Genomic DNA, 9,581 nt, shown 5'->3' on the forward strand with positions numbered 1-9,581 from the left:
TCTGCCAAGTTTAAGTCAGACTTGCTGTCATATCACTTTTAAGAAGCCTACTGATCTGCTGGAATGAGCAAATCACATGGCTTATTCAGGACTGTAGGGGCCACTTTAATTAAAAGCACAGCTGAAGGTATTAGTTGAAGCATCGTGATCATTTCCTCCCTCCAGCAAAACCTTTTTCTGGAAGAAGATGACTTTAAAAAAAGAAAAGGGAAGGGTCTTCCATTGACTTCAGTGTAACTTAATGAAGTCATGCAACCTCTCTTAAAAAGAAAATTTCCCCTGCGCTGTATTATCCTTCCCAGCACAAGATCATAATTAAAAGCCTTAGGCCACCCACGCCTCCTCCATTGCTCAGTGAGACCTCTTCAAAGTATTAGCATCCTGCTGGGATAATGGAGAAGGCATGGGGGGAAAGAATGTAACTCTCTTCCTATAATGGCTATATAAATGGGGACATTTTGGCAGGTGCCATTTTTTAAACTCCTGGCAGCACTCTGATATGTAATAAATAGCATTGAATGAAGTCCTCATTCTTCTATACAGCCATGAAGGCAGCGAGAGTTCTAAGTTGGAAATGCTACCCCGTGTCTTAGTGTTAGGCCTACAGCAGAGGTGGTATTCAGCAGGTTCTGACCAGTTCTGGAGAACCGATAGCGGAAATTTTGAGTAGTTTGGAGAACCGGCAAATACCACCTCTGACTGGCCCTGCCCCCCATCTATTCTCTGCCTCCCAAGTCCCAGCTGATTGGCTGGGTCTTCTTTTGTTGCCTTGCACAGGAGAACGGAGCTGGAAAGCAGGTTAGTGGGGTGGGGAGGGAATGGGGATTTTGCAGTAACCTTGCCCCAGGAGTGAGGTGGGAATGGAGATGTTACAGTATCCTTCCCCTGCCATGCCTATCAAGCCACGCCCATCAAGCCAAGTCAATCCCACCAAGCCACTCCCACAGAACTAGTAGTAAAAATTTGAATCCCACCACTAGCCTACAGAGTAGACCAAACTACGAATCTAATGTCATCAAAGGCAAGACTTTTATTGTAACAGCTATCATACAGAATCTTACAAGTCTGAATGTGCTCATTTTACCATTTATCATTTCAAAACCCCAGCTCATTTTATCATGTGATCTAAGACTGGGCCTGTCTGAGATGTTTTCTCCAATTAGGGTTTTATTTTTTTATTTTTTTAAATGGACTTAAGCCCCACTTATCTGTGCATTACTTTGGCAGCTATACTTACTCCTATCTTTCAAGGCCGTTCTTTACTGCCGAAGAACACCAGCAAGTTGCAGGATTTCTATATGATCATGGTTCAAGACTAAATCATAGCCAGCAATGTAGGAAGGTACTGTTGCCTGTTTGAACCTGGCAGTGTTGCTAAGAAAGGCAACATTTATCCATTTGAAAGACACTTAAGGGAGTTCTTAACTGGAGACACCAATGGATAATATTTGAGCTGAATTGGACGTTTCTGCAGTCAATTATGGGATTCTTGTTCTATCTTTGTTCATGCCATGATCTTATACAATGTCCACTATATTGAGCTAAGGCATCTTCTTCCATTAAACACATTAGAGCTATTGGTTCCATGCTATGAAGTTCTAAATTTCCTGTTGTTGTTTTTTGCAGGGGTGTAAATACTACTAGTCCTTGACTTAACCACCACAATTGAGCCTGGAAATTTGGTTGTAATTCATTGTGGTCATTACATGAGCCACCATGTGATCTGACTCAATTTTACAACCATTTTTTGGTCCTAAAGCAAGGCAGCAGTCATTAAATGAATCATATGCTCATTGAGCGAATCAGGTGATTAGTAGATAAATCCAGTGTATCAAATGGGTGCTTTTTGCTGTTTTCTCCTGGAAAATGGCAAAAAAAATACAAATCTGCAACCAGTTGTAAATGCAAGGAAGTTGCCAAGTGTCCCAAATACAATCGTGTGTGTGTGTGTGCGCGTGCATGTGTTGTAATTTTTAAAAAGTCATTGTATTTTGAATGGTCATTAAATGTTAAGTGAGCAATTGTTAAGTGAGCACTACTCGTGATGAAACATCCCTAGATTCTCACTTTGTTTATGACATATTTGATTTGTTAAGCCTACAATGAATTTGATTTTATACTATTTTTTGCAAAGGCAATTTGGCACATGGCAGACATTATTTCACTCAATGAGAAACCAGGAACTAATAAAGTCCATGATACTGTTTAATAAACCTTGTTCCCAGGCAAATAAGAAGAGCATCCTCTGGAGTCTGATGTGCCACAAGATGATGCACATACTGCCTGTCCTCTGGGAAGAGGTGCGTGTGACAGCGATTGTGCTTTTGTTAATTGATAGTTTTTAAACGATGATTTATTCTTATCACCCATAGTCATCTGGAATCAGGTGCCTTATAAAATATGTTGATAGGCATGGAAGAAGGAAGGGGTTGGTTGCTTGGTTGCTTGGTTGCTCATTTATATGTTATTGGTGGGATAATGTCCACTTTATGACTTCCATTGGCTCTTCAATAGTTTCCAAGTGGATACTTCCCTCCAATCCTCCCAGCAATTATTTCATCACTTCTCTTCCTATGTCAGAATAAATGACCTATTAGCATTTTGCACATTTCAGGCTCCCATTAACACCTCATTGACTTGTGCCTAGCAGTTGCTCTGAGGAAGTCACACGTTTACCATGTGTTGGATTACCATGAAGGAAAACATATCTTGGTTTTCAAATAGGGGAACCATGAAACTCTTAGGAAAGACCACTAGTGAACTGCAACAGCCACAGGCAAGGAACGTGGGGAAAACTCCTCCAAAAACTGAGTCTGTTGAGTGGACTCTGGGGCAAGCTTCAGGCACACACTGGCTTCTGTTGTGCTGTGGTTGTGGTTGTGGTTGTTTACCCTGAAGTGCTCTTTGGCTGGATGGATTGCAACCATAAACTGACGCTTGAAGGTCTCACTTAGGGCAATGTAGAGGAAAGGATTGAGACAGCTGCTGGCGTAGCCTAAGCTGATGGCAAAGTTGTAGGCATAGAAAAAGGCAACAGAAGGGGTGCCTATTCCCAAATGGACCAGCTGAAGGATATAGAAGGGTGCCCAGCAAATGAAGAAGGCTGAGCAGATAGCAACAGCCATCCGAGTGACCTTCTTGGTACGAGCCCGAAGACTTCTCTGTGGTAAGGGCACAACAGTGGTGGCCATATGCTGGAGGATTTTGAAATACACCACGCATATGATGATCAGTGGAATTGCAAAAGCTAGCATGAACTGGTAGATAGTGAACCAGTAGACATCAGTCTCGGGGTTGGGAAGCAAAAGAGCACACCGGACAGTCCCATCCTCCAAAGGCATCAGTCCTGCATACATCCACACAGGGATGATGGTCAGGAATGAGAGGAGCCACACCAGGCTGATAACCAAGGTTGCTACACAGGGAGTTCGGACATAAGTAGATCTGAGAGGGTAGACCGTGGCCAGGTAACGATCTAAGGTCATGACTGTCAGGATGTTGGTGCTCGTAATCTGGCTGTGGGTGTCCAGGGCGGTGATGATAGTGCACAACGGAGCTCCAAAATACCAGGAACCATTGCCAAGGAGTTGGTGGATGAGGAAGGGCATGCCCAGCAGGAATAGCAAGTCTACAATGGAGAGGTTGAAAATGAAGATATCAGGCACCGTCTGTTTGCACCGAAGCTTCTTCTTTTTGATGATGGTGTAGATCACAATAAGATTCCCGACTATGCCAAGAAAACAAATGATGCCAAACAAGCTTGGCATGATCACATTGGTGTAGGGAGCTGTCCTTTCCAATTCTGATCAAAGAAACAGAGAGAGGGAGAGAGGGGGGGAAAGGGAGAGAGAGAGAGGGAATAAGAAAAATAAATTCGAACAATCATTCATAATAGAATTAGAAAAACCATTCAAAATTACGTTCAACTAATTATGAGGACTACCCAAAAAAAACCACAGGCCAAAAGCTTGTTGGAATAGTATAATGTGCTTCCTAAAAGCAAAGAGGTTTGGAGTCCCCTGTACTGTTTCATTTCCAGGGAGGCCAGTGGTAGAGGGGGCAGCCTGTTGGGCTTCAGGAAACAACTTGCTCAACAGCATTGGAAGATTAAGGGCTTGAAGAAGATGAAACGAAAACAAACATTGCTACCAGATGACGTCTGCACGCTGACTAGTTTAGATTTGATGAGGGAGGAATACAAACACTTCATTACATACTCACAAGCAGCAATGCAGCATTAACGAAGAGGACCATCATACTAATACATTCATAAGGACAGCTTTTGGCAGGGTGGGTAAATAAATCAAGAGAGAGCAACTGCAGGAATGGGAGGAGTAAGGGCTAGTTGGGAATCGTGGCTTAATTAGTATGCGATGTAGACCATAGAATTATAGTGTTAATAGGGCAATTGGGACACGAGTGCAGGGCGGAGAAAGACAGCGATTAGGTGGGTAGAGTGAAGGGATAAATTACACTGAAAGATGATTGATTTCAGTGTTATCCTTGTTCAGTTTAACTGTGCTTGCTGGTTACTGTACTAGGAACAATAAAAAGAAAAAGAAAAAAGAATACAAACCTATCTGTTTGCAATTTCTTACCTAGGATTCACAGAACCACGGCTAAGAATAGGCTAGCGTGTTCCACAAGGAACTTCCCCCCAGTACCAATTTGGAGCGAAGATGTCCCACACAGTGAGGGCTACCACCGAGCATGCTTGCCACCTGGCTTACAGCACACGAACACAGGATCAGTCAAATTCTAATAAGTTGGGGGAAGTGGGGAATTCACAGAAATATTTGAAAGCAGCAGGTGTCAGAGCATCTAATCTCAAAGGCTGCACAGGATCAAAGTGATTTCTTTGCCAAAAATTTTCTTGTACAGATCATTCATTTTCATGAACCTAAAATATGCCCATCTTGAGCAACATTTTGAATATAGAGATCTCTTTTGTAATGTTCAGTTGGTTCACAGAAAGCAGGAGATGTCAGACTCCTGTGTTTGCAGGAGCTTCATGACAAAATATACATGAACCAGGTGAAGCTTTTCCTGGCATAGAAAACTACAAATAAAATCATAATTCAGTAGTGATCCTGCATTCAGTCTCTATAATAACGATGGAAAACTCCAGACTGAATATCCATGTGGGAAGTCTTGCTGATCACTATTAAAACCAACCATTTGTTCAATGAAAATATTCACACATTTTATTGATCCATAATTATACCGGTGGGATAAAACCAACTGTCTGAATGTGCATGATGTACTGGCTCCTATTAACCCCAAGAAAGCCTGGAGAGATGAATGGTCTGAGCTACTTTCGTGTGGCCTGGCCATTAGTGATCCCTCGACCAAACCACCTGTCAAGATTGACTCACACTTTTCACCTATGTTTTTGCTTTTTTCCCAACTTGACAATAACAGGAGTGGTGGTGGATGGAATGCAAGGGGGCGGTGGTGGAGCATGGTATCCAAGCACCTGTCAGCTTCCGTGAGACATTGCTGGCACCTCAAGGACACACTAAGCAGATGTGCCTGGCATGGCTGGCTGTTTCCAGTGGTGGGATTCAGCCAGTTCGCACCAGTTCGGAAGAATCGGTTGTTAACTTTCTGAGCAGTTTGGTGAACTGGTTGTTGGAAGAAATCATTAGGTCAGAGAACCGGTTGTTAAATTATTTGAATCCCACCACTGGCTGTTTCCCATAACAAAATGAACAGAAGTGATGGGTGGGCATATTGGACTGTGAGTGGCCCATAGGGAAATGGGGGGGGAGGATTTAACTATCCTTGCTTTTATGTGTGAAACTCAGAGCTGGTTTCCCTTCTTCTGTGCCAACATGGTTTATTCAGTAAAGTTTTATACTCTTGGTAAAATAATATCCCAGGAGTTTCTTTTTCTGGATTCAGCTGGACAGGTGACACCACTTGGTTTTAACCTGCATCATTTTGGATGAAATTGAACAGAATTAGGTGTGATACTGGAAGAAGTGCCTCTGTCCTGTATCAATGGGGATGGAAAGATCCTCCTGGTTTCAGCTATGGTGCTGCTATGCAAACTATTAAACATGTTGTGCAACATTGCCCATGACGTGCATTCTCTGGTTCCTTAGATCAGGGGTCCCCAACCACCGGGCTGCAGACCGGTACCGGTCCGTGGAACATTTCCTACCGGGCCACCAGTTTGCTGGGCGCCGCCATCTTGTTTGACGAGAAAGTGCTTCCGGGTGAGCTTTTCCGTTTCAAAAGCGGCATTTGGGTCCTGAAGGAATCCTCGCGCCTTAGTTTCATCGAAGGTGGGGGCTTCGAACGAAACTAAGGCGCAAGGATTCTTTCAGCACCCAAGGCAAGGCGAGCCGAGCGACCATCCTGAAGCCATCCCAAAGCCGTCCCAAAGCGAAGCCCATCGACAAAGGTACAAAGGAGGAGTTGAAGGTGGCGGGGAGAAGCGGGGGACAGCTGGCTGGCCAGTCGCTCGGCTCACCTTGCCTTGTCATGCGTGCTGATGCCGGTACCGGGCCGCAGATCATTTTGTGATGCCGGTACCGGGCCATGGCACAAAAAAGGTTGGGGGCCACTGCCTTAGATGATCTGCACGAAGCAGCACCAGAGGTGATCATCTGGATAACTGAATTGGATATCCAGTTGTGAGGCCATACTGTAGCCCCAAAGAAGTTTTGTATATAATTACATGGATTATGTGTATATGTTTACTTCTCTTCTGTGATGTTCTCATCAAATGCTAAATAATCGCTGGACCCTAAAACCAAATAAGGTTGATTTGTAAAAGTGTGCTTAGTTTCCATTTCAAAGTGCCAAGTGAAGACAGAAACTTTAAGCCACTTCCTATGCTCCTGAGATGGAAAGGTATCATTGCCTAATGAATTTCTCCTCTTCTGAATTATTAAAACCATAAAAACCTGTTTGCTAAGAGGGAACAGTGGGAAATCTGTCTTCCTCCTGCTAAACAGTAATGTGAAAAACTCATGTTTTAATCATTAATTTTAAGAACTACATCAGAGGAATTTGCTTAGTGAATGACACAGGATGATTTTTTTTTCAAATAGATGCTTCAAGCAATCTGGATGCAATGATGACACAACATGTCATCCATCCAAATATAACAGAACATTTTTTTCTGTTAGAACATTCTTCCCTGGTCGATTTTACAAAAAACAGATGTCTCAGCATAGCTAATTTGTAGGAAGATAAATTACTACTGTGGACTGAACTGACAGCATTTCAGTGGCATCTGAACTAGAATTCCGCCGCCCCCCAGCTAGTTATTAATTCAAAGGAGGAAATGCCCCTAGGGTCACTAGAGAACTCCGATTAGTTCTCTATAATGCCATGTAAAACTGAAAAGAAACTGTCCCTTTCCTATGGTACCTGTCCAGTATTTCTGTAATTCACTCAGAGTCACTTAGACATTGAGGGTGGTGGTGTCTAAATTTAATAAATAAACATTTCCTGTCTCATGCAATTCCTTTTTTTTGTACTAGGGGGTGCTGCAAGCAGGTAGCAGAAAGTAGAATTGCTGCTGGATTTAATGCTTGAGCAGGTGGGTGGCACTGCAGAGTCTGGGCGATACTAGCACAGCACACAGTATGGCTGCTTCTAGGGTGCATTGTGAGCTTGCGACAGAAGGGGACACTAGAGGTTGCATTGCGAAGTCTGAAGACTAGAGGGCTGAACACAGAAGTATGTGTCACAGTCTGAAGACTTGAGGGCAGAACGCAGAAATATGCCTATAAGGGTCGCTTGCTTCACAAGGTGGCAACAGAGGGTCAGTAAGATGCTGTGGCTACGCCCATGTTAGGTTGCAGATACTCTTGGGACCTTTGAATTCAGTTGATTAAATAGTGCACAATAGTTTTAAAAATGGGATTGTCATTGGATAATCACTCTGGTCAAATTGAATAAATTGTCCACAATAGTTTCAAAGGGGTTATCTGGTCAATATTTGAGAAACTGTGTAAAAAAAACAACACAAAGTTTGGGAAATTTCTTCTTGACCACCAGATGGAGCTGTAGGCTGATTTACCAAGATGTGGTGTTGCCCATTAGGAGAGGGTGGTTGGGTCTCAAAGGTATTTAATCCTTATTCGATGGAAGAGAAATTAATCGAACAAGTACAACAGTTCAAAGGGTTATTTGCAGTCCTTGTTATGCTTAAAATTTTCCTAGCATAGAAATAAGATGGATAAACTGTATGCTTTGTGAAGGAAAGGAAATTGCTTGATTTATAGTCCCAATATAACTGGCCAGAGAATGTTTTACAGCCTGCATTGTAAATGGCAGGAGGCCTCTTGGCAAAAGCTGGCTAATATAGAGGAAAACACATCCTTTGTCTTTACTCCAGGGCACAAGCTAGTTTGGTAAATTAGTTTTTGTAGAGTTAGCTCAGGGAGAGGTGAAATAAAGGAAGCTGCTTGTCTGTCCCTTGAAAGATGGGAAGTTTGCTTTCCCTCTTGTTATTTAAAATGAGTCTTTGAAATAGCAGGAACAGAAGTTGAGCAGAGAAGAGGGGTGGGGGGGTCAGAAAGTTCTTTGTTTGTAGCATGTAGGGGACTCCAGCCCCTCCCACCATGCAAACAGCATGTAGAGAGTTTAAGACAAAGGGGTCTGACGAGGTATTTTAATGACTGACTTCCTGTGGAAGCTTTTGGTTGGAATGGTTAGCTATATGCAGTCTTTGTCTCAGAAGGAAAAAGGAAGAAAAAGGTAGCAAATTGTCTTCAGTTGCTGAAAGTCGTAGATTCAGCTGCGTTTGAAAAAAAAAATTTGTAGGTAGTACCTGTGGAGAAGCAGGGCAGATGGATAAAACCTGGCTCCTCCCTTTGTTTTACAAATTGACTCTTCCCAGTTAGGAGTTGTAATTTGAGACACAGCAAATCTTTTGCTGATGAGAAAAGGAGGGGGAATTTTCCCCTTCCTGGCTTGATGCGAAGACAAAGGAATCCTGCCTCAGTAACAAATTTGATAGCCTTTAAAAGCCAGAGCGTAGGATATTTGGAAAGTCTCTTGTACAAAGGGGGAGGAGGGATTCTTACCCTTCCCTGTAATTCAAACTGAGGCACAGAACTTAGCATTGTACATTCACTCCTGGCTTCAATATTATGTTGCTTTATCACAAATCCAAAATTAATAAATTTATTCTGATGGGTTAGGATTCATCTTTCACTTTCCTGTCTCATGCACAGAGGTGGATTTGTAGCTGTGCAGATGCAGATAGATAAATTCCACAAAACATCCATAACATCAGATGTATTTATTGGTACATCAGGTATCTTCATAACTCACATTTGTGATGAAGTTCTTCTATAATGACCCATCCTTTGTATATCAGCCTTTCAGGTGAAAGATGGTTATCTCCTAACCCATCTTGTAGCAGTAGAAAAGCTGGTATCAGTTCATGAGTCCAGGCAAGAATGGAGGGAAACCTCCTCCAACCCTTTGAGGGTCAATTTAGTGACCAATCAGGATTACAGATGTGGCCACGTGACATGAACTACATTTCCCAGGATACCTTTAACTCTATTTACCATGATGCATTCCCTTAAGGGGACAACTCATAATTCCTAAGT

The 9,581-nt window shown here is 42.8% G+C and overlaps 1 pseudogene; it reads right to left on the bottom strand.

Annotated features, from left to right (window-relative positions):
• Nucleotides 1-1,121: 1,121 nt before the first annotated feature.
• On the bottom strand, nt 1,122-3,791 carry LOC113454556 (melanin-concentrating hormone receptor 1 pseudogene; annotated as a pseudogene).
• Nucleotides 3,792-9,581: the final 5,790 nt, after the last annotated feature.

The sequence above is a fragment of the Pseudonaja textilis genome, chromosome 2 (assembly GCF_049901715.1).
Source record: "Pseudonaja textilis isolate UNSWEBS1 chromosome 2, rPseTex1.2, whole genome shotgun sequence".
Classification (NCBI taxonomy): domain Eukaryota; kingdom Metazoa; phylum Chordata; class Lepidosauria; order Squamata; family Elapidae; genus Pseudonaja; species Pseudonaja textilis.